General features: G+C 39.8%; 1 non-coding gene and 1 pseudogene across 1 annotated transcript; one reads left to right on the top strand and one right to left on the bottom strand.

The window, feature by feature from the left end:
• The first annotated feature begins 12,599 nt into the window (after window positions 1-12,599).
• Window positions 12,600-14,015, top strand: LOC136319462 (MAP kinase-activated protein kinase 5-like; annotated as a pseudogene).
• Window positions 14,016-14,399: 384 nt separating this feature from the next.
• On the bottom strand, window positions 14,400-14,475 carry TRNAA-UGC (transfer RNA alanine (anticodon UGC)). Its single transcript has one exon. It is a non-coding gene; the product is annotated as a tRNA-Ala (tRNA).
• Between the last annotated feature and the right edge of the window lie 11,494 nt (window positions 14,476-25,969).

The raw sequence follows: 25,969 nt of genomic DNA, 5'->3' as shown, positions 1-25,969 counted from the left end.
TAGTCTTTTTGGCCTAGACCATCTTGTCAAGACTAATGTAAATAACTTCTCCATTTAATGGAATTGAGTTTTAAACTGGGTTTATTTTAAATGACTACCTGTAGAACTTAGACTCCTTCAAAAGAGAGCCCACTGTTGTTTTCATGAGTAAGATACTTATCTTTTGAAATATGCAAAATAAACCAAAAGTCTTGATAATTCCATCAAGCAGACCAGTCCTTCAGAAGGCTCTGAGTGTAAGCTAGAGCTGGGATATACTCTATAATTCTATATGCTCTTGCCTTGAATTGGATCCTCTACAAGTTCTCTTTAGTTAATCCTCACAGTAACCCCATGAAATTAGTGGGTGCTGATAATGAAACTAATTCAGAGAAATTAAATAATGTATGCAAATGTGAATTTACGCAAGTAAGTGGTGTAGCTAGCATTAAAATTCAGTTCTGCCATCTTAAAAAAACCCACTTGTGTTTATCCCAATAAATTCCCTTAGCATAGTCCTCTATGCCCAAAAAGAATATGAATATATAGAAACTGACAATATTCAATTAAAAATGTATTTGGGGGTACAAAGGCACAGTTAAATAATACCACAAGGACGCTAAGAGACAAATGCAGACCATGGTATGTTCTATGAGAACACTGACCCAGTTTAAACAAGTCAAGGGCATGGAGACAAAGGGGAGGGAGGGTACAGTGCTGCTCCAAATTAGGAGTGTTAAGAGACATCACCACCAAATATCATGTCAAGTGTGGACCTTCTTTAGATTCTTACTCAAACAAGTCATCTAAAAAAACAGCATGTCCAAGACAGTAGAGGCAATTTGATTATGGAGTTAGATGATACAGAAGAATGTGTATTAATCTCATTAAGATTATGTAAGTAAATTATCATGTGTATAAGAAATACCAGGTGGAGCAGTAGAAATGGAATGATAATGCCTGGAATACTTTTATGTGTAATGCCTCAGGCTTTAAAAAAATCAAATAAATAAAGCAAATGTGACAAAATCTTGATTATCAGATCTACATGATAGGTCTGCATAAGATCATTATGTTATTTTCTCTACTTTCATGTACATCTGAACCTTGTCATAATAAAAAAATTCAGTGGTTTTGTTTCACAAGTTTCCTACCAGATCAGCCATAAATGACAACAAACCTATGCCAGCAAGTACTGGACGTCAGTGCTGTGGAAACTAACCACCAGGTATGAACAGGGCTCCTTGTGGGGCTGTGAGCTTCTGGCTATCCCAGGTAGCCATTTAAAATAAGGAGAATTGGAAGTAGGTTACATATAAATAGCAGGTCTCCTATTTATAGATCCGAAAGGCCAAGCATATTTGTTATTCCTGCTGACCCTGCCTTATTTCTCAATCCCAACTGCTGAAAGGGCTGGAGAGGTGGTTCTGCAGTTACAGCAGAGACCTCCTCCCCCATCTCCTGTTGTACCTATGTAGTATCTTTTAATTTACTTTTCTAACTTTCCACCAACTATGTTAGTGCACAATTTACATCTGAAAGTGTCTTCCTTAAAGTATGCATGTGTTTATCATGTTTTGAACTGGAACTTCAAAAAGGAAATTGGCTCTATAGGTACCATTGTCACCTGGTAACACCATGAGATATGATATACACAGATGATATAATGTTAAGTACAGAGTGACATTTCCAATTTTTAAATAATAATACAGGAACCTCTAAGACCAGATCCTGACCAACTCTCTTACCTTTTAGCATCAAAATCAAACCATTTACTGAATCCTCTTTTGTACACATAGTTTCTTATTCTCAGTGCTGGATTTATGGCTGCTTTCCCTGTACTTAGAATATTCTTTCTCTACCTCTCCGCAGACCTCAGGCTTGACCTCTCTTTAGAGTTGAACTCAAAAACCTTCTCCAAATCTTGGAAGCGATCTTTCTTTTCCCCTTGGCGCTGTTTCTCTTTCACACAGTTTTCTGTTTTGTAGTGTTGCTCTTATGCACACGCGTTATCACCCCTGGTTCTCTAAGAGCTCCTTGACAATGTTATTTATTACAGTTAACAAAGGGCCTCGCTTCTGGACATAAGACTTGTATGTAGTTGATGTTTCTGTAAATGAAGACTCTAATCCCGCATGTGCTACCTTTCTTGTGGAGAATACAAAGTTTGGGAAATAGCCTGAGCCAAACATTTACAAAGTGAATGTGGAAAAGAAAGCTCTAATTCCTCCTAATCTGAGTTGTGTGTGTGTGTGTGTGTGTAATAGTGTCTTATAAAGCCAAAGACAACTTCATAGAATGTGCAGACCTTTTCAGAGAAACCCTAGTGTATTCAATTTGCTTTAGATTTTAAAGTTATGGTGGGCTAAACCCAAAATTTTAGGTTGTTTGATTAAAGTAAACAGGATTAAGTGCTCTTCTCTCTGGGACAATTCTGTGATATGCAGGGCTCTGTGGGTTCCCTTTTGTTCAGGCTGCAGGTGTGAATGTTCACTGAAGGCTGCTCAGTTCCCTGCTGCCACTGCAGCTGAGGTTGTAAAGGATACCCCACTCCACAATTGTGAGCTCTGCCTTCTTTGAAACCATTATTCGTAATGTCTGTGGCCTCGGGGAAGGAAAGAGTAATCCAGGCCTGCTAAAAATAGACTCGGTGTTCACTTAGTCTAGACTTTCTGGATTCTCTCCTCCCTTTCTTTGCAACGTCACTCTTCTCTTTTGTTTCTTTCCTTCCCATTCCCGCCTGCAAAGCCTGACAAACACCTGGGCAGGACTACAGCCATAAATAGCATTGATATATAGGGGTGGCTACTCAACTCACATTCCCTGGGCCCCACATAAAGGAACAGGGTCACACCTCACACCCATTTGGATGGCATTGTCACAAAAAAGGAAATGACAAGTGTTGGCCCGGTGGTGGAGAAACTGGAGCCCTGTGCCCGGTTGATGGGATTACATAGTGGTGCAGACGCTATGGAAAAGAGTATGGGGGTGTGATGAACTGAATTGTGTCCCTCCTCACCTCCAACCTCTCAAATTCACATGTCACAGCCCTAACCTCCAAAGTGACTGTTTGGAAACAGGGCCCTTAAGGAGGTAATTTTTTATTTTTATTAAAAATTGGAAATATCAATAACAATGTATATTCAGGGGGAAAGGGGAAAAATATATTTGGGATCTAAATCATACTAAATTTTATCAATGCAACTAACAGATACAATGTTTAATTGTAATCAATTGTTCTAGTGCTGTTTATTTAAAAGGCCATCTTTTTACCCAATAATATGTAATGGCATCCCTGTCCTATGTAATTTGAGTGTACACAAAGCTCTACTTTTTAGTTTTCTACTGTTTCATTATTTATTTGGCCTAGTCTTGTGTTAATACCAATTCTGTCTTTATTACTGTAACTTCCTGAAAATCTGCTGTCCAGATGGCAAATCCCCTGTTTTATTTTTGTTTTTAAAAATGCCTTGCTTTATCTTGAGTTTTTGCCCTCTGAAACTTATTTTAGTTTATTTACATTCCTGAAAAACTACTGTTAAGATTTTTATTAGAATATCAGTTTGGGAAGAAATCAAGACATGTCAAAATTATAGACCCTTTCTACATATTAACCCAGCAATTTTCAACCTTTTTCATCTCATGGCACACATAAACTAATGACTAAAATTCTGCAGCACACCAAAAAATTATATTTTGCTGATCTGACAAAAAAAATAGATATAATTTTGATTCATTCACATTGGACAGCTACATGTTGGTGGATGTCATTTTTTTGTACTTGACAATCTAAGGGAGAGAGGTCAGTGCCCCTGACTAAATAGTCAAGGAGCATGTTTTAAAAATTCTTGCAGTATGCCAGTTGAAAATTGTTGTACTAACATGATACATCTCTCCATTTTATTATGCTTTAATATGTCATAATTCTCTATAGACATCTTGCATGATTTTCTTAGATTTATTTCTAAGTACTCTATTTTTTTCTATTATAAAAGTTATCTTTTAATAAACTTATATTTAACTTGCTGATATGTAGAAATACAATTGATTTTTAATATTGATTTTATTTCCTGTCACTTTGCTAAAATTTTCTTTTTAATTCTAATGTATTTTTATTATGTATAAAATATCTATAAAAATTATATTTTTGTTTCTTCCTTTCCAAATCTTATACCTTTTACTTTTTATCTTACTGAATTTATTAGGAGCTCCAGAAAATGGTGAATAAATGGAAAATTATAGATATATAATAATAATTGTTAAGAAATCATAGTCTTTTTAAAAAGCCAAAAAGGTAATGCCATCAGTTTGCACACTAAGTAAAAAGATTAATCATATTTCTAATCCTACAAATGCATGTGGTTCCTCTTTCTACCACCTCACAGTTTTCTGGAATAGTCTTTTCCAAATGCTATTAATTACAGAATCCTTCAGAGGGCAAAGCCAAGTCCCTAGCTTGGGGCTTGAGGAACATGCTATAGCTTTCCTGCCTGGAATCATGGAAGAGCCAAACACACATTTAATTTTTTTTAACTTCCTTATAGAATTATTTTCTTTCTTTGAAAATACAAATTAGAAATAAGTATTTTACTGTTAAAACCTAGAACAGATATTTCTCCAGAGATAGCAAACTGATGGGCAGAGTAATGCTTAAGAGGCTAGGGTTGAAAGTTCTATGGTGGGCCCACCACGGGTTTGCTGGGAGCAGACCTGACGCTCAGGGCCTTAGCTTTCTGGAGAGCACAGTAGACACAACAACACACAGGATTGTCTTTCTTCACATAGATGATGTGAAAACCAATGACATAAAGTGTGGAAATGATTAAAGGACAATAAAAACATTAGGGAGTATTATTATAACAAGTATAACAATGTATAATACTGCCGAAGCAACACCATAACTTTGTGGGTATTTGCTAAATAGTAATTGAATGAATTAATGAACAAATGAAAGATTGTTCACAGTTAAAAATAGTCTAATGAATCGCCTTATTGTTTTCAAGATTCAGAAATATCACAGTTGGGCCCCCTCAGAGGTAGAGTCAGGAGTGTGAGATGTTTATTAGAGATCAAACTTGTGAGAGGAAGTGGGTATCTTAGTCCATTCCAGTTGCTATTAAAATAAATGTGCTTTCACATAACCTATTTAAGCCAAATTTCTAAAATACTACTACATTTAAGATTATGCAATACATTTTGGGGCCTTACTTATAATAGCCATTCTTTCTATTTTAAAAGTCTAGTTTATGTGCCTAAGTAATATGCACACTCAGGGATATTAGCTTTTATCAACCAAGTATAGGTTTATATCAACATCTGAGGAAAACAAAGTTCTATGTTGTGATCAGTTATGCCACAATAATGTGATGTTATTGCCACATGTACTTAGCCACACATGGGCACCAGAGAAGGTCCCAGAAGATGAGAAATGTGTGATATTGGAGAACCCATGACAAGTTTATTTAGCTGGTATTTCCCAAATGTATTGTATTTGGAAACTCTTATTTACCACGTGTAAAATGTCATGCATCCCATATGATGACAGTTGTCATATTAGTGAGAGGCTGTATCACTTACCATAGTGTGTACCTGAGGGTGGTAACCAGTATCAGCATCGCCTGCACACTTGTTAAAAATGCAAATATTTGGGCCCCACCTTGGACCTACTGCATAGGTCCTAAGAGTGGGGGCCACCATCTGGGCTTTAAGGAGCCATCCAGGTGATCCTGGGACATGCCAAAGTTTGAGAACCACTGACAAGATGACTGATACCATGGGCTCTGAGGTCAGACTGCCTGAATTTAAACCTTAGCTCCACCAACTCACCCACTGGGTGATATTCTATGCCTCAGTTTCCTTACCTAAAAACCTGAAGTAATATTAAGATCAACAATAGGGTTGCAATGAATTAATTTAGCAAAAGTGTTTAAGACAATGCCTGCCACATAACAAGCTCTCAATAAATGTATTATACAGTTTTCAGTATGAAAACAATGTTTGGGAGCCTGCTGATTTGAAATACTTTTTGCCATCTCTGTATCCCAAAGGTCTGCACTGGGAATCCTCAAGCTGAGCATAAAACAGCACATCTGTTATAAAGGAAGCAGCAGGGCTGTCTAGAGGGTTGGGCAAAGTGAGCACACAGTGAGGCAGACAGTACAGCATAGTCAGTCTGGGAGCAAAGTCATATCACAGTTGGGCCCCCCCTGAGGTAGAGTCAGGGATGTAAGATGTTTATTAGAGATCAAACTTGTGAGAGGAAGTGGGTATCTTAGTCCATTACAGTCGCTATAACAGAAGAGTATGGGCTAGGTGGCTTATAAACAACAGACATTTATTTATTTCTTATAGTTCTGGAGGCTGGGAAGTCCAAGATCAAGGTGCCAGCTATTGTCTGTTGAGAGCCATTTTTCTGGTTTCCAGATGGCCTTATTCTCATTGTGCCCTTGCGGTGTCTCTTCTACAAGGGCACTCCCATTCATGAGGGCTAATCACTTCCTAAAGGCCCACCTCCAAATGTCACCACACTGGGAATTAGGTTTCTACATGTGAACTTGGTGGGAGACACAAACACTCAGCAAGACTGGGCAGGGGAGACAGTGAACTGCCATGCAGACACAAAGAAGCTTTGGCTGACTTGACGGGGAGCTCTGAAGCAAGGACTGCCTGTTAGAGTGCCCCTGGCTGGCCAAAAATGGTCACTTGTTGCAGGCCATTCCAGGAAGACCACGAGCCTGGGCCAGGCTGACCCCACAGAAACCGACAAGGGCAAAAGTTCTTCCTGGAAGGAAGATCCAGGCAGCCCACTTCCTTTCTTCCATAATCACAATCCGGAGATGCAAAGTCAAGAAAGAGACAAAGTGAAAACCAGAAAGGCAATTAATTGAGTTATAGATTCAATGGAAGTGCTTCTCTCTGCATGTTAACAAATAGACCATACACAGAACATGATGTTAGTTCTGGGTGCTATACTTTAGGGAGTTGGCATTCTGAAGCCATGGTCTTTGCCCTCTTTTCTATCCTGGTACTCTTGAGGCACAACAGATGTTACGCTGATAAAGTGAATTACCTTGACCATGGTTCTCAGCAGTGGAGAATGCTCCCTCATAAGGGGCATTTCAGAATGTAAGGGACACCTGTGGTGTTGGCATAGCCCCCAAGTTGGTTCTAGCAGACCTCTCAAAGTACACCACTCTCTATTCGGGAATCCCTGGTCTAAAGGAACTCAAAACTATCATATGAAACAGGACTGAAGGAATTCTAGAGTTTGGCCTGAAAAGGGGAAGACAGGGGAATCTCAGAGGAAATGGATGTGCTAGCAAGGCTCTTAGAATCAAGTAATGCATGTATCTTATAAAGAAGGAATATTCAAGCTTCATATGCCTAAAGTTATTTTCACTATAATGTTAGCAAAATACATAAAACATAAACCAGCTAAACAATTGCCAAACAGAAACAAAATATTTACTGATTAAACACAAAAAGAACCAATAGAAAAAAATAATTTAATAACATTCATGTACCATTAGCAATATAAACATGGTATTGATGCTATAAGTCCATTGTTTTTAAAGTTGGTATGTCACCATGTGCCAAGAGTTCACTTAATTTTGCTACCACTCTTTCTATTTAAACTACTGCAAAACCTTTAATCATAGAACAGGCTGTAGTACCATCGGACATTTCATTTAGATCAAATGCATTCCTTCTGAACTGTCTACTCTGTTCTCCTCTCCTTTGCCTATGTGTAGACCATCAGGTGATTCTTTTCAATAGCCCTTCATTTTTTCTTTCTTTTTTTTTTTTTTTGTATTTTTCTGAAGTGAGAAACAGGGAGGCAGAGAGACAGACTTCCGCATGTGCCTGACCAGGATCCACCTGGCATGCCCATCAGGGAGTGATGCTCTGCCCATCTGGGGCTTTGCTCCATTGCAACCAGAGTCATTCAAGTGCCTGAGGCAGAGGCTATGGAACCATTCTCAGTGCCCAGGCCAACTTTGCTCCCATAGAGCCTTGGCTGCAGGAGGGAAAGAGAGAGTTGGAGAGAATGGAGAGGGGGAAGGGAGGAGAAGCAGATGGGTGCTTCTCCTGTGTGCCCTGGCTGGCAATCAAACCCAGGACGTCCACATGCCAGGCTCTACCGCTGAGCAAACCAGCCAGGGTAGCCCTTCCTTTTTTTTTAAAAAAAAAATATTTTTTAGCCTGACCAGGTTATGGTGCAATGGATAGAGTGTCAACCTGGAATTCCGAGGACCCAGGTTTGAAACCCAAGTGTACTGGCTTCAGCGTAGGCTCATACAGCTTGTTTGCAGGCTGACCAGCTGAGCACAGTGTCACTGGCTTGAGAGTGGGTTCTTAGACATGACCCCATGGTCTCTGGCTTGAGCCCAAGGTCTCTTGCTTGAGGAAGAGGTCACTGGCTCAGCTGGAGCCCACTGGTCAATGCTTGTATGAGAAGCAATCAATGAACAACCAAAGTGCCACAGCTATGAGTTGATGTTCCTTATCTCTCTCCCTTCCTTTCTCTCTCTCTCTCTCTCTCTCTAAAAGAAAAAAAGTTTTTATTGATTGATTTTAGAGAGACAAAGAGAGATCTATTTGCTGTTACACTTATTTATGCATTCATTAATTGATTTTTTTTGTATTTTTCCAAAGTGAAAAGGGGGAGGCAGACAGACAGACTCCTGCATGAGCCCAACCAGGATCCACCTGGCATACCCACCAGGGGGCAATGCTTGACCTCTCTGGAGCGTTGCTCCTCTGTAATCGGAGCCATCCTAGTGCCTGAGGCAGAGGCCATGGAGCCATCCTCAGTGTCCGGGCCAACTTTGCTCCAATGGAGCCTTGGCTGTGGGAGGGGAAGAAAGAAGAAGGGGAAGGTGGAGAAGCAGATGGGCACTTCTCCTGTGTGTCCTGGCTGGGAATCAAACTGGAGACTTCCACATGCTGGGCCAACGCTCTACCGCTGAGCCAACTGGCCAGGGCCCATTGGTTGGTTCTTATATGTGCCCTGACTAAGGATTGAACCTACAACCATGGCATATCGGGACAACATTCTAACCAATTGACTAATATCCTTCCTTTTAGATAACTGTCCTTCCCCACCTCCTGCATGGTGATGAGTAGCAAAGCATAGTAACTCACCCTCCAAAGGAGTGCTCATATGATCTAGACTTGGCCACACATAGTACTCATTCCTTTCAGCTATATGGATAAGCAAGTGATCCAAGCAGGTTCAGCTAGACCCCTACCCTGGCACTTTATACATTGCAACTGAAAGTACAAAGGTCTTTCTTCTGAAATGGCTGTGGTAAGCCAACTGCACAATGTGGCCATCCCCACCACACCTCACCCTTGACCTGCCCCCACCTCTGCTGGAGCAAACTTGTTCTCAGGTGTGATCCACACACAACAAGCAACAGAATTGAGAGGCAGACAATCTCTGTGACATGATTAGGTCTCTGGCATGAGATCGACCCCTGACCTTCCAAGTAGGGGAGCCAATAAGTTACCAGTTAGTTTACACTAGTGAGATCAATAAATCCAGACAGCCTTGGAGATTGTTCCTTTGCCTTTCTAGTAGCTCAGCAGAGAGCTGGCTTTGCAGGTCAGAGTAAGTTTAACAGATGACTAGGCTGACCCTGATTTCTGACTCCTGATAGTCTTCCTTCTTAACAATGCAAATTTCTTGAAAAGGAAGCTTCCACTGCTACATAACACATAGATGTCCCCTGCTTCTCCCTCTATATAATACGTAGAGCCTTATAACAGTGGAGTCTCTGCCTAGAGACACCTCATGGTTCAAGAAGTTCAGCACTGCCTGACCCAGTCACACCTCTTAGTGGGATGAGAACTGGGAGATTGTGGGTACTCTGTTACTCTGGCTTGAAAGGCTTTCCCCCAGTTAACCATATGGCAATGAGACTTGTAGTGTTGATACCAGTGGTGTCTATGTCTCCTTTGCAAGGCAGCTAGTTTGGAATGGGTTCTTATCATGGGCAATGGAGTTGTGACTAATTCAGCCCACAATGAGAGCAGCCCAACTCAGCACTGTTACAACCATAAAGCCAAATGCCAACCCAAGCCTTGATGGCTGCATCTGGCTCGCAGACAAATCTTTAATAAAAAAAATAATAACTTTAAAAATATAAAACATTCTCATGTATTACAATCCATTTCCTACTGCTCATGTTCATGGTTGAGGGTGGCTGGAGCCAATCACAGCTGTCCTCTGGGACAACACTAAATTTTTATTGGATAATGTGTAATGACGTACACAGGTTGTTGTATAACTCTCACAGAATTATATTTTAAAATATGTGGCGTTTATGGCTCTCTCAGCCAAAAAGTTTCCCGACCCCTGGTCTAGAAGATGCATAGCACACAAACACGGATGACCATCCTATGAAAGGGTATGCACACGTGCATGTCCCTGCATATACACACAGTGCACACACATGATCTTTAATGAGAGCTCAGAACCTAAGACCCTAAGTACAAGCCTGCTTTGGGAACCCAGGGTCAACTGAAATAAAAACTTGCTGTGCCTGGGGCTCTAGTGAAGATACTAAGTCAGCTTGACCAAGTGTCAAGGTAGTAATCGTCCGTGAACCCTGTAGATTTTTTGTTTTTCTTAGCTCATTCTAAAGTATGAACATTCCAGGTTTAGAACATTTTATTTAAGAGAATTCTGGTTATATCAAGTGAGATATAGTTCAGAAATTCAGTTTATGGGATTGTAAAGTGATTTGCAGCTGTGGGGAGGTGGGTTAGGAAAACATATCCATATTTTTTCCCAAGAGCAAGAGGACAACGTTATGTTTTTAAAGAAATGTCTCTGTGTCATAATTTTAGGACTTATAGTTGGTTCAGTGCCTTGTGGTAGCAGTGAAGTGGGGTACTTTCTAAGAATATACCAGAGGTTTAAGCCAGGGCTATACAAGACTGGCAGGAAATTAGTAAGTAAGAGCTTTTCTTCCAATATAACCTTAAAGTCATTTTCAGGGATTCTAAGTTTAGCAAAAGTGTGCCTTTAATTTTAGCCTAAAATCTAAAGTTCAGTTCTTTGTGGTAATATGATATTTAAAAGGATTGTGTTCACAGGAGTGAAAAATACCAATCAAGTCGATCTTGGCCCAATTCTCTCTTGAGTCTATATTTGGGGAAAAAAAACAGGTCAATATAGCAGCAATAAATGCAACTTGGAATGAGAAGAGCACAATTCTAGTCCTGTTCGGCCCCTCACTTGACATGGACAAGTCAGCTAAATGCTTTAAGTGGGCGTGCATGTGTCCTTGGGAAGACCCACTGGAGTTAGGAAGGGTGCTATCAGAATATCCAGTTATTTCTATTTTCATTGTACCATTTAAAACTTTTCATATGTGTGCTGTGTAAAACAAAATACATTAAACTTTACTGAATAGTGCATGAATATAATTCAGAATATATACAGTATGACCATTTTTATTAAGATCGTGGTAGCCTCAGTTTCTTCCTTTATAATTGAGGTCTTTAATGTGTGGAAAAAATAAATATACACACACCCACACACATATATATTTGTATATATTCTACTTATAAAATACATTTACAGGTATATGTTCTACTTTTTAAATTAGGATGAAAATTCTGATCATAGAACCTTAGGTTCTATGATCAAAAGAAAATAAGGCACCACAGAACTGAGATTTCTCCATGGCTCACCCCAGAAGGGTACTTGCCAGTGAAAGCTGGCTTAGGAATAAAGTGTCGACCTGGAATGCTGAGGTTGTTGGTTTGAAACCCCAGGCTTTGTTGGTCCAGGCACATATGGGAGTTGATGCTTCCTGCTCCTCCTCACTTCTTTTTCTCCCCTTTCTAAAATGAATAAATAAAATCTTTAAGAAAAAAGTTGACTTAGCACATGATTTTTTAGCAGATAAGAAATGTGATAACTTTTAGATGAAGCTGTTGATTGTGAAACCAAAAAACAAATAGAACATTACCTTTGATGAATATTTTCTCCCATGAAAGACTAACCCCCAGTATATCTTTAGATGTCTGACTTTCCTGGATATCAGTATTTTGAGAAAATGGTTTCCAACTGATGAAATATTTTGCCCCTTTGGTTTTAGGTAAGCCCAGCCTTAAGGAAATATAGTCATCTATCTCTTTTTGATAAATTCTGGCTATTGATTTAATTTTCCAACTTCCTGTGCTTATAAAACTTTTAACTTGTCAGACTGGCATCTCTGCCTACGTGTCAAGATGCCCTCCTACAACAGGCAACTTAGAAAAATAAAGTTGACTTGCAGCAAACACCCAGGAAACCCTAGATGGATTAAAGACTTAATGAAGCCATGAAAGTACTAGTATTTGACTAATTCTGCAAATTAAAAAAAAAAAAAATGTTCTGAGAAATTCAATGGGGAAATGGGCAAAAATAAAAAACAAACAATTCCTCAAAAACACAATTGAACTAATGACAATGTTCAATCTCATTAGTAATTAAAGAAAAAAATTAAAACAAGATGTCATATTTGCCTATTTAAGTGACCAATTAAAAAAATTCCAAATTATTCAAAGCTGAGTGAAAGCCATCTCATACACCTCAGGCAAAAAGGTCATGGCTACTTTTGTGAATGTCCCCAGGTGAAAACTTAGCAATATCTATAACAAATGTCATTTACCCACAGAGCCTGTGGGAGGAGAGTGACGTGGAGAAAGCCACCGAGGAATTCTCCATTTTAGGGAAATATAATCTCAAGTGGACTCAGATACTGGGAGCTGAAGTGGTCCAGTTCTTAGAGTCTGCATGAAGAACTCTACCTGAGAATGGTTTGCACTGAAAATTCTTTTTGACTCTCCAAAAGCTAGAAATGGGGTAGTCTGAACATGAAGTGTGCCACACACCCAAGCAGAGTTCAAATTACTACTGAAGTGCTTGCTGACAATGGACAGCTTCTTCACAAGTCCAGCCCCAGGGCTCGACTCAATGGCAATGCAGATGAGGGAGGGCATAGTGGGGAAAGCTTTGTCACAGAATTAGCCAACCAGCACATTATAGAGAAGCAAGCCAGTCAAGTGACAGAGCACAGAGTTTGGGCTTTTCAGCACTGTCCCTTGTCAAACATCGCGCACACAGACCTCACACCTGAGAATCTGCTCTTCAAAGATAACTCTTTGGATGCCCCAGTGAAATTGTATGATTTTTAACTGACCAGGGTGACTTGATGACACCCCAGTTCACCCATATTATGTAGCGCCTCAAATATTAGAGGCACAGAGAAGGCATCAAAAGAGGAATCTGGCATCATACCCTGCAGACACCTGGCACTAATAACAATAGTTGTGACTTGTGATGCCTAGAGGTGATTATCTACGTGATGTTGGGCAGACATCCACATTTTTACTCCAACACCACAGTTGGACTATCTCAAAGGACATGCAGAGAAAGATCATGACAGGCAGTTTGGGTCCCCAGAGGAGGAGGGGAGCCAGATCTCAGAGAAGACCACAGATGTAAGGAAGCTCACCACTGAGAAAGTTTTGGACCACTCTTGGTTAAACTCCACTGAGACCCTGGATAATGTTCTACCATCTACCCACCTGATGATGGATGAGGCCAGGGTTGCAGGAATAAGGCTCATGCAGAACAGTTGGTCAACATGCAAATTCAGATCTGAAAGTCAATCTCAAATCCCTGCACTCTGTGAACAACGCCACTCTGAGGAAGAGGAAATTACTCAGCATCAAGCCAAAGGATGGTGTTTATATCCATGAACAAGAGAATGCAGCCAGGATTCAAGTGTTGCCTTGGAAAAGCTCCGAGATGTGACTGCTCCGTGCATTCTCCCCCAGGCCGGTAGAGGACAGCATGAAGCTGAAGCTGAATGAAGTAATGCAAGAGGCTTGGAGGCGTCACCGGAGTACAGACTCCTGAGACGTGCTCTGCAAAGCTGCAGTTGCTATGCAGATAAAAGGAGAGTGATCAAAAACTGGCAGAAACTCTGAGGCAAGTGATAGAAGAGCAAACCACGTCCTGTGAATCTCAATAATGATAACTTCAGACTTTGTTGTTGTTTTTTACAATTTGAAAAATTATTCTTTTATGTAAATTAATAATTTATTTATTTATTTATTTATTTATTTATGTTACAATGAGAGGAGGGGAGACAGAAAGATAGACTCCCACCTGTGCTGAGATCGAGATCTACCCAGCAAGCCCACTAGGGGGTGATACTCTGCCCATTGCTGGCATTGCTCTGTTGCTCATCAACTGAGCTCTTATTAGTGCCTGAGGCAGAGGGCATGGAGCCATTCTCAGCTAACTCGCTCCAATCGAGCCATGGGTGTAGGAGGGAGAAAGAGAGAAAAAGAGAAAGAGAGAGAGAATGGGGGGAAGGGAAAGGGTGGAGAACCAGATGGTCACTTCTCCTATGTGCCCTGACCAGGAATTGAACCTGGGACATCCACATGCAAGGCCAATGCTCTACCACTGAGCCAACGGGTCAGAGCCTAATTTCATTTAAAAAAAAACAAAACCAAAAATTTTATGGATATACCTTTGATTCAGCTATTTTACCTCTAAGATTTCATCCTAACCAAAACAGCATAAGTGGATGCAAACATTTATCTACAGATATGTTTATGCCAATATCTCTCACTAAATTAGCTACCATCCAATCAGTGCTTATCATGGGCCAGGTGCTATGCTAAACTTTTATATATTTCATCTCTTTTTTGGCTTGTAAAAACCTCCTGAGGCACCCTCTATAATTTCCAGGTAATGGAGAGAAACCAAGGTGTAGAAGTCAGGTAAGGGAGCCAAGAATGCACAGGCAGTCAGTGTGTAGATGGGACCAGCATCTCCAGAGCCTGATATAACAACCAAAGAACCGGAAAGACAACCACCAAAACAGGGAATTTCTTTAATAAACTCTGGTACACCCAGTACTGGATTATTATGAGGCACTCTCAAATGATAATGCAATAATAATAATAATAAATAATTAAGAACATTGAAGTAATCACACAATGTCTTATGAAGTGAAAAAGATGTGATCCAAAATAATACCAGCTTTGTACTCTTACTGTTGATAAAATACACAGTAAAATGTTAATACATTCTGGCTTCAGGTATGGGTTTATAGGGGATTTTTACTTTTTTCTGTGTACTTCTCTGCATTTCACACTTTCTACCATTATATGTAGGGCTTTTGTAATTAGACTCAGTGTTACTAAATATAAAATAAATGAGTTAGTAAATAAAATGAAAGAAACATTTATGTTCATAGACCTGCTCTTAGCATATATACCAAGTGGCATATGCTAGTGTAAAAAAAATATGGGACCCTGAAGTCCAATATCTTCATGCCTAGCCTTCTCTCCATATTTGACTTATGCCTTTTATTAATATTCAGATCTGTCTTTATTTCTTATAAATGTAATATATTTCTTGTTATTTAAGAAGAAATATATTTGCTAAAATTAAATATTTGGCAGAAAGGTATAAAATAAGGTATGAAGTGTCTCTTAAATCTCACCCCATACCTCTTGTTCTTCGAGGCTGTCACCCTGATCCATTCTGTACCCAGCTCTTCTGGTGGTTTCCTACAGCCCAGACAGCATGTTCATGTATCTCATAAGCAATTTCTCACCTTTAGAGATGTGGTAATTCCTTTGATTTTCCAATGTGAGAGATGAAGAAAATAGTTGATCCAAAACAAAATAGCCTTTGTAATCTTAGTTTTCATAAAATACATAGTAAATGTTAATAAGAGTTATCTTCAAATGTGGAATTACAGAGAATGTTTGCTTTTTCTTTTTATACTTCCCTATATTTCTTTCTTTCTTTTTTCAAGTGAGAGGAGGGGAGACAGAGAGACAAACTCTCACATGCGCCCCTACTAGATACATTTGAAAACCTCCATCTGGGGCCAGTACTCTGCTTGGCAACTGAGTTATTTTTAGTGCCTGAGGTAGAGGTTCCAAGGAGCCATCCTCAGTGCTGGAGGCCAACTCGTTCGAACCAGTCAAGCCATGGTGGTGGAAAGGGAAGAGGGAAAGAAGGGGGAAAGGAAGAGGAAGAGAAGTAGATGATTGCTTCTCATACGTGCCCTGACTGGGGATCAAACCTGGGATGTCCACACACATGGCCAATGCTCTACCACTGAACCAACTGGTCAGGGCCACTTTCCTATATTTCTTTTCTTTTTCCTGCTACCATCAAGCCCAAACACTTATTGGTAGTTTCCAAACTAAAAAAACAACAACTGTAGTTGATAACTAAGACGTTATTGTATATTACATGGGCTGAATTGTGCAAAACTACAACAACAACAAAAAAGCACTATCTATTTAAAACCAAAACTGCTACAAATTAAAACATAAATGAACACAAATATAATTATTGTTGGAGAATTCATCATATCAATGATATCAAGTAGATTTCAATAACAGGACATTGAATACCTGGACATATTGATGACAATAATTATGTATGTTTGGGGTGAAAGCCAAAATACTTAGTGACTGGTTCATCAGGACAGAAGCCAGTGCAATCAGAATGATACCAACCAGGACATCCTCACCAGCTAGGTTGAGCGGGATTCTGGTTTGAGTCTGGCCATAGGTCTGGAGACAGAGAAAGGTGATTAGAATAGTCCTTAGGGAAATGATCATGTCTTTTTTCAAGCCAGTTACCTCTGAAAAGGGTCAGTATAGGTTCTTCAGGCAAGGAGAGATGAGCCTCCTTAAGGGGGGTATGCTTAACCTGCTGCTTTATTCACCAAGAAGACTTGGCAGAATTTAGGGGTTCAAGAAGGCCAGGAACTAGAGTGAAGTGTATGCCTTGGATATAAAATTTAGGAGGACATCAAAAACTTTAGTAATCAAGATAAACCCCATTTAAAAATAATATTAAACAAATAAAAGTTAATGCAAAAATTTCATGATGAACAAAATATCAAAAATTTTAATAAAAACAGGATCAACATCTTTTCCTTTTGCATTATCTCCAACATGGCTGGGCACAGCACCAGCTTCCCCAGATCTATCAAACTGCCTGTATGACCCCAGTTCAACATTCAGGGTACCATGCCCTGCCAACCAAATCTCTAGTTGAAAATTAAGACACCCTGCCAGATTTATATTGAAATAAATTTATATTGTAGTTAAGCCACTTGATAGATTATATTTCAGGTTTGTTCTTCAGAAGTTTTAGCCCAGTGGCTACAAAATAAGGTAGAGGTAAAGCCCCTCTGTTATTATTTGGAAAGATGATTTTGAAATATGTTGCCATCCATTCATTCATTGAAATAAGAACAGCAGATCAACAAGTTAAATGAGAAATTAAAACATCATAGAAAAGGGAGAAGATATAATGTCTAAATAAGGAAGTTATTTAAAAAGCTAACATGAAGGGAGATATCACACAAAAAAGCATAGTGAAATTGCCACATAAAAATGTGGCCTCAAATAGAGCAAGTAATTCCCACAAATCAGTAAAAAACAAACAAACTAACAAAAACTGTTACTATTCCAATGGGTAAGTGGACAGAGGGTATGTATTGTTAATATTAAGGCTAAACTGCTTTAACAGAAAGGTTACAGACAATAGAAGTTTCTATCTTTCTCAAGTAACAGTCCTGAAGGTAGTGGTCCAGCATGTTGTGGCATGTCTGCTATACCTGGTCACTTTGATTCAGGCCACTTTCCAATGGCTGCTTCTCCTTACCATCGTGCACGGTTGAATATTGTTGTGGACATATCTGCTTAGCTAGTAGGAAGAAAGCAGACTTTCCCTTTCTGTGTGTGAGGTTGAGCACTGCACATGGGGTGATACTGAGAACTGAGATATGTGTGCACACTCGCGAGGAGGACCGGGAAATGCAGTGTTGAGTTACTGTGCTGATAAAAGGAAGACCGGCCACTTCTGCCGTTCCCTCTAGAGAAAATGCACGTTGGCAGGAAGCATGGGGAAATAGAAAGCCTCATTAGCAACTAAAGAAACACAGATGAACACTTTTCATGCCTCAAATAAGCAGAGCTTCTTAAAAATGTGAATGCTGTGTGCTTATTAGGGTGAGATGTGATCTTGATGAATTTCCGGTGGGGACAGAGATGTACAGACTTCCTTGAAAGCAATTTAGCAGTATCACCTAGACTCTTACAACAGTCTACCATGAATAACAGGCAAGCTTATTCATATCAGTGGATGATCTAGAAAATTCAAAACCATAACCAAGGATATATATTAATAAATGTGAACATTTATTTATTTACTTATTTTATTTATTTATTTATTTTTTTAAAGTGAGAAGAGAGGAAATAGTGAGACAGACTCCTGCATGTGCCCAACTGGGATCCACCCACACCCGCCCCACTCCCTGTCTGGAGCTGATGCTTGCTCGAATCAACTGAGCTATCCTCACCACCTGGGGCTGATGCTCAAACCAATTGAGCCACTGGCTAAGAGAGAGGAAGAGGGAGAGAAGGAGGAGAGAGCCAGGGGGAAAGAAGCAGACTGTCGCTTCTCCTATGTGCACTGATCGGGAATTGAACCCGGGACATCTACAAGCAGGCTGACGCTCTATCCACTGAGCCAATCAACCAGGGCGTATGTTAACTTTTATTGAAGCTCTACTCTGAACCAGGATCATTGCTTAGGACCATCAGTAACATTTGGTCTATGCCAAAATATCCACCAGACATCAGTTTTCAATGCAATGTTTGAAAAACTGGCATTCTTTTAGAATAAAATTATCTCTAGCCTAGATCAATGACTCATAATCATTTTTAGTTCATGAACCACTTAAAGAATTTGTTAAGAAAAATTGATGTTTTTCACATATACATCTATCTATCTATCTATCTATCTATCTATCATCTATCTCTCTTTCTACCTACCTACGTACCTACCTACATCAATATCCACAGTCTTCAATGCATTTCTGAATGATTTTGGAGCCATGAACTTAGAAAGAACCCCTACAAGATACTAATATAAATTCCAGATGAATTAAAACTTTAAATCTAAAAATTAAGCATAAAAAAGTCATGTGCTAATAAAGATAAAACACCTAAATCTCCAGCCTTTCTCTAGAATAAAATGAGGGTAATAATACTCACCATAAGCCTTGTTGCCAAAGATTTTTAAATGAAAATACACACAAAATATTTAACATAGTGTATGACACCTAGAACTTGCTTGGTGAAATTTAATCATCTCTCTTTCCCTCTCTCCATTTATACATACATACATACATACATAAATTATATATAACATAAATATATGTATTATGTGAATATTTATAAAGAATGCATTCATAAAAATATTCTCATAAATTTAGAGCTATTTATTAATTTCCCATCATAACACCAAAACAGGCAGCATGGGGGGAAAAGGTGAATAGATTTAATTATTTTTAAGTGTAAATTTTTTTATTGAAGAACTTAATACACCAGTGCATCTACTTTTCTCTCTTAACAAAGACTTATTGAGCACTGACTATCTTCCAGGTTCTGTTCTAGGTACTGGGGACACAATGGCAACAGAACACCCTAAATGGCTGCAGGTTTGGAGCTGACTCAGGGGCGTGGCTACGGTGGAAGTATTGGGTGATTGCCTGCAAGGCTCTCACAAATGAAACCCTACAGCACCCAGGGGAAGGGCAAAAGGGAAGAGGTGGCTGGGGTTTGTCTAGCATGGCTGGGAGGAGAGAGAGAAGGTGGTAGAGAGAACTGGAACACAGGGAGCACAGTGAGAAGCAGAGGTGGATTAAGGTCAGTTGAGGTCCTAGGCACAGAAGAAAATATTGGGCCTCTTAAAAAAGAGAGAGACAGGGAAAATAAAAATATATGTTAACCGTATTTTAAAATAAATATTATGTACTATTAATGTTAAAATTGCACGTATGAAACCAAACAGTGTCATTAGAAAAAAGTGTAAAGTTGGGGTTTTGTGGGGCCCTTCAGAAGTCGGGGCCCAGGGTGCGCCCGCTGTTAAATCCACCTCTGGCGAGAAGGATGCGAAACGGGACAGACAGGAGCCAAGGAGAGAAGAAGTAGGTGGAAGCTGACCTGGTCAGCAGTGTGTGCACAGAGACAGCTTCCGGCCCACGGCAAGCTATGCACAAACATGTCATGCATCGATTCCCGCAAGCAGACTTGGGGACCGTCCTGCTGGGGTGGAGGGGGTCCTGGGTCAGGTTAAAGCCATATATCCTGGACAGTGAACTCGGATCTGAGAGCCGAATGTGCTTGGGGAATGTGTAATGTATGTATGTGTTACAGGACTGTGGCCACAGAAGATGGGAAAGCTGTATGTGATCCTTAATGACTTTGGCTATATAGGAGTTTATTTCCATTGCATAAGTAATAAATAGTCCTCCATGTGCTCATTCCAAATTCCCTTAAAATTGCTTGTGTTCCTCTTGCAGAGAAAATAATCAAGAAAAATATGGAAAATGCCACCTCCCTGTTGGAATAAAAACATCTTTTGGAGGCTACAGCATCCTTGCTCCAAGGTTTAGAAGCCTATTAACTGTATCTGCCTCATTGGTTTTTCTATTAAACAACACCCTCCACCACAGTCTAATCAATGTTAAAATGAAACTTGAAGTAAAGAATGCTTTTTTATTCTAAGAAGATTTGTTAAACTTGAAGTAGAATAGTATGACCAAGACCAAACTAAGAAACTGAGAAATAATTTCTATGTATTTCCTATAGTTGGTCACATATCTTTATCGATATTTTGTATTATGGTGTCTTTTTTTCTGTGAAAGATATTCATTGTGTACAAGGGACAGATGAACTCTGTTGTGTCACTTGGGAAGGCAATTTAGATGACGGACAGGAAGTCACTAGGGCCTCTTTATCTTTATTTTTAAAATATGTGATTTGGTCCTTTTTTCATCTTAGTGCTCCTGTCTAAAATAAAATCTGGCTCCCAAGCATGCTGTCTATTGAGTCCTCATGATGTAACTCCATTGTTCTTTATAGTCAAGGTATACCCTTACCCCTATAAAAGGTTCACTCTGCACACCTGAACTGTGGTCTCATGGGATATGTGCAATGCCTGCTGCCAGACTTGCTCCCCTTTCCGTATGTCTCTTCATGTGCTGTTTCTTCTACTAAAAATTCTTACCAGTCTTCTCTGTCCATCTCATACATGTAAGAATTCAAAGGAGGCTGGGTTGGAGCTACATGATGTCTACTCAGACTTCTGTGCTGTCTCTGCCCAGCTGTGTAAGCTGAGGCAAATTCACCTCTGAGAGACTTGTTTTCCTCATCTGAGAATGAAATAATAAGAGTATTCATTTCATAAAGTTATTAAGGAAGTTCAACTAGATAATTCAGGTAATTGGTCCAGTGCATAATAGATTCAAAATACTCAATACTGTTTTAGCCATTAGTAGTGTTACAATCATTATTGCCATTTATCCACAACAATTCTACTTATCCTCTCCTTGTAGCAATCTTGCTGCCTGGGGGCCAGGGCAACAGACTTGGGTTCTTATGCTGCTCTGGAATCCCAAACTAGCGGCATTCTGCAGTGCATGGGAAGCATCCAGACAAACGGTAAGGAAGTTACCACCAGTAATCAGGTGGTACCTTGGGCAAGGGACATCACCTCCTTGGATTCAGCTTCTAATTTATAAGAAAAACAAGAGGATTACCTTATGTGAATTTTAAAAATCTTTCCAACTATGGGGCTTCGTGATTCTAAATGGGGAAACTCATTCTGTACTTGCTGTTCTTAGACTCATGAGATGTCATAGGGTGTGCTGGGCCAGATTCTGCTCCATAGGGCACAGAGAGAGGTCACTCACTGTCAGTCTTGCTTTGACAGAGGACTAGCTTCAGATTCTGTGGGAGAGAATAAGAGGGGGCTCAGGCTTTCTAATAGTACACCTTCTAGATGTGTGTGTGTGTGTGTGTGTGTGTGTGTGTACACACATATAAAAGATACATGCTATAAATATAAATAAAGCACAAACCATATAACTGAAGTTGAGTATGTATTTTCTCATAGAAGTTTCCAGAATCTAACAACAACAACAAAGAGTACACAGAACACTACTCCCTTTGTTATTTAATGCAGTTTTTCCTTTATTCTTTATCCACTTGACAGTCCCTTCTCAGAACAAGCAGCACAAATGTTTTAACATGTTATTTAAGACTTAAGAAGTCAAAACAATCAAATAGCAACAAACTACCTCTATGGACACTTCCAACAAGCCATGTAACCACCTTCCTCAGAGGGTGCAGAAGCTTTAGAAACATTAATTCCTCCTCAGATATCTTGATTTTAACATAGAGTGGAAAAACCAAAAATAGAAACCACTTTAAAGAAACAGAGGGATCCTACGTGCAAATCCTCTTGTAAGACATCTTTATTAACACTAACAGTCCTCCCAGGTCCCTTCCCTACAGTCATGACAGATGCTGTTGAAAGTCTCCCCACAGTGGAAAAAGCCCTGAAGATTTCTCCCTGCACTTCATGGAGTTTACAGAAATGACACAAGTAGCTCCCACTGCATTTATCAAGCAAGAAGTAATTGAAAACAGCAGGTAGTTGTACCCTAGTCTCTGAAAGAGGTCTGTTTGCCAATTAATACATGGAGGTTGAGGCTGGGAACTCCCATTATAGCTCCCGGGGGGGTTTTAGGTTCAGTAAATCCTTCTCAAGGCTGGGTAACCAGATTCCTAAATCTTATAACTATTTTCATCCACTGAGGAAAGAATTGAAGTAGAATGAAATCTACTTAGGAAATTTGTTTTGCTTCTAAATACGTGTTGAATTGAACATTAGCAGTGTAATTTTGGAAGGTCCTAATTAACTGTACAATGAAAAAAATCTTCTGTCTGTCTAGGAATTAAGATTCAAAACAACAAAGCAAAAAGAAAATGTAGCAGTAAGATTCAGAAACATAATAGGAGAACCGTGTATCTCAGGAATTCCAGTCTGGTTCTATTTTCAATTACAGTATTGGAAGCTGAAGTCTCACAAATTCTTATAATGTCTAAGAAATTCTAATAAAACTTTGGCAGGACTGTGTGCTTTTAGACTGCCTCCTACATAGAACTATGGTACATAAATTCCTTGTTCAACATTTTCCTCTGATATGAGATTTAAAAAAATATATATATGGTCAACACAATGGAAGACCAAAAAGATATCTTGACACCATATTCAGCATCTGCTAGTCCCTAGTATTGGTCACAGAAATTGAACCTTAGCCTTCAGGGTCTTAGGAAACTACTTAAAGATAAATCAGATGAGAGGCAAAAACTGACCAAAGAAAATAAAAGATGATTCAAAGCAGAAATTCTTAGCTCTAGGAAGAAATTCCTGGCTATAACAATAGCAGAATGCAGTTCCAAAGAGATGGTGGGTTTTCTCATACTGTACACAATTGTCCATCAAGGCAAGAGGATGGAACAAATGATTCTGAGGATGCCTTCCTAGCCTTATGCTGCAGTGTTATTTTGAGGCAGAATAAATACAACTTGGAACACAGTTCACTTAACAAACAGCAGTTCTTTTTTTTTTTTAATAATAATTTTATTTTTTTAATGGGGTGACATCAATAAATTAGGATACATATATTCAAAGATAACAAGTCCAGGTTATCTTGTCGTTCAATTATGTTGCATACCCATCACCCAAAGTCAGATTGTCCTCTGTCACCTTCTATCTAGGTTTCTTTGTGCCCCTCCCCCTCCCCCTTTCCCTTTCCCATTCCCCCCTCCCCACTGTAACCACCACACTCTTATCAATGTCTCTTAGTTTCACTTTTATGTCCCACCTACGTATGGAATAATGCAGTTCCTGGTTTTTTCTGATTTACTTATTTCGCTTCGTATCATGTTATCAAGATCCCACCATTTTGCTGTAAATGTTCCGATGTCATCATTTCTTATGGCTGAGTAGTATTCCATAGTGTATATGTGCCACATCTTCTTTATCCAGTCATCTATTGACGGACTTTTTGGTTGTTTCCATGTCCTGGCCACTGTGAACAATGCTGCAATAAACATGGGGCTGCATGTGTCTTTACGTATCAATGTTTCTGAATTTTTGGGGTATATACCCAGTAGAGGGATTGCTGGGTCATAAGGTAGTTCTATTTTCAGTTTTCTGAGGAACCACCATACTTTCTTTCATAATGGTTGTACCACTTTACATTCCCACCAACAGTGTATGAGGGTTCCTTTTTCTCCACAGCCTCTCCAACATTTGCTATTACCTGTCTTGTTAATAATAGCTAATCTAACAGGTGTGAGGTGGTATCTCATTGCAGTTTTGATTTGCATCTCTCTAATAGCTAAAGAAGATGAGCATCTTTTCATATATCTGTTGGCCATCTGTATTTCTTCCTGGGAGAAGTGTCTGTTCATATCCTCTTCCCATTTTTTTATTGGATTGAACAAACAGCAGTTCTTGATAACTTTCTCTTTATCTGTGACTGATTTTATGGCAAAAGAACAGCCAGAATCAAACTCAAAAGAAAAAGATCCTGGGAAATATATGAACCCAAGTGTTGATGGAACTGAAGAGCTGAGGCCATGCTACAGGCTTCTCGTAGACGAGTGGAATTGAAGAGCAAATACTCCTAAAACACCAGTCTGATCTGAATGAAGTCGGCCCAACACAGTCATGAAGGTCGCATCTCATCAGAGATGTGGACCAATAGTGACATCATGGGGTCAGAAATGCTTGTGGGAGCACATTTCAGTCCATTTATGTCCTCCTTGTGTTAAACATACACAGTGTTTTAAGCAAGGTGGCTAACCTTAGGTGGGTATGCATTTTCATAAAAAGACAGGTATTTAATGTCCTGGAGTGTAGAGGTTGCTGGTTCAATTCCTGGGTCAGGGCACATACAGGAGCAGCTTGATGTTCTTCTCTCTCTCTCTCTCTCTCTCAAAAAAAAAAAAAAGACAAGTAGTATTAAAGACTTAACTGCAATCACTGACTCTCTCCTTGCCCCCCCCCCAAACCAGCCTTTTTACTTCAGATCTGGAAAGTCTTCCCAACCTCTCACCTGTCCCAAAGCCTGTCACATACTTCTCTTATGGATTAAAAATTTACAACTTTCATAAGTCTTCTAAGACTTTCATGACTTCAGGGTGTGCCTGGGGTGTTAGTGCCAGGCTCTTAGTTCCCGCTAGTGGCAAGCACCCCCGCCCGGATCTGCCTCTATAGAGGACCAGACATGAAGGCCTGCACCTGCCGCCTTGGCTGGGCTCACGCTGCCCAGAGCACTCTGGCCACTGCCATCACAGTCTGGGTATACATGGCACTTCAACTGAGAAAAGAACAGGAATCCAAAAAAACTTCTTAATTTCACAAACCTCTTTTTAGAAGCCTTGAGAAGGAAGAGTAGACTCTAACTTCACAAAATGTGTCAGGAAAGAGGACCAGAGGGTGCTTGTGTTGCAGACAATGGGCTGTGATAAGTGAGTCACTCACAGCCTGTGCCGCTGGTTGAGGAGATGGCAACCCTGTCAATCATCATGGAGTGGAACCTTTGGCTCCTGTCTGGATCCTCTGACAGCTTGCTCACCTGACATACAACTCTCGCTTGCCCCCCAGACCCCTCCTAGAAGCCACCTCTTCCCACCATCCCCAGACTCTCCTAGTTAGAAGTCACGACTGGTTTTCTTGAGCTCCAAAAGCCGTCAAGACAATTTGCTCCTTGACGCTCTGGTCTGGACCATGTTTGATTCATTTTCTGTCTTCTCAGTTCCCAGGTGCTCAGGGAAATGTTTGTTACACTAGTTAATAAGACTGTGATATCCTGTTTGTGGGTGTCCTCTAAGTAAATGACTGGGTGATGCAAAATGAAAAAGACAGCATCTTATACTAGCCAAGAGGATGTTTTGTTTTCTTTTGTTTTGAAAGGTTTATCTTAGCTTAAGAGCAAGGGTATATTTCCTTTCTTGGGCAAATCACATGCATGGCTACTGGAGCAACAGCTCAATAGATGCTGGCTGACTGCTG

The sequence above is a fragment of the Saccopteryx bilineata genome, chromosome 1 (genome assembly GCF_036850765.1).
Source record: "Saccopteryx bilineata isolate mSacBil1 chromosome 1, mSacBil1_pri_phased_curated, whole genome shotgun sequence".
Lineage (NCBI taxonomy): Eukaryota > Metazoa > Chordata > Mammalia > Chiroptera > Emballonuridae > Saccopteryx > Saccopteryx bilineata.
This window is presented reverse-complemented; position numbering and strand designations above follow the sequence as displayed.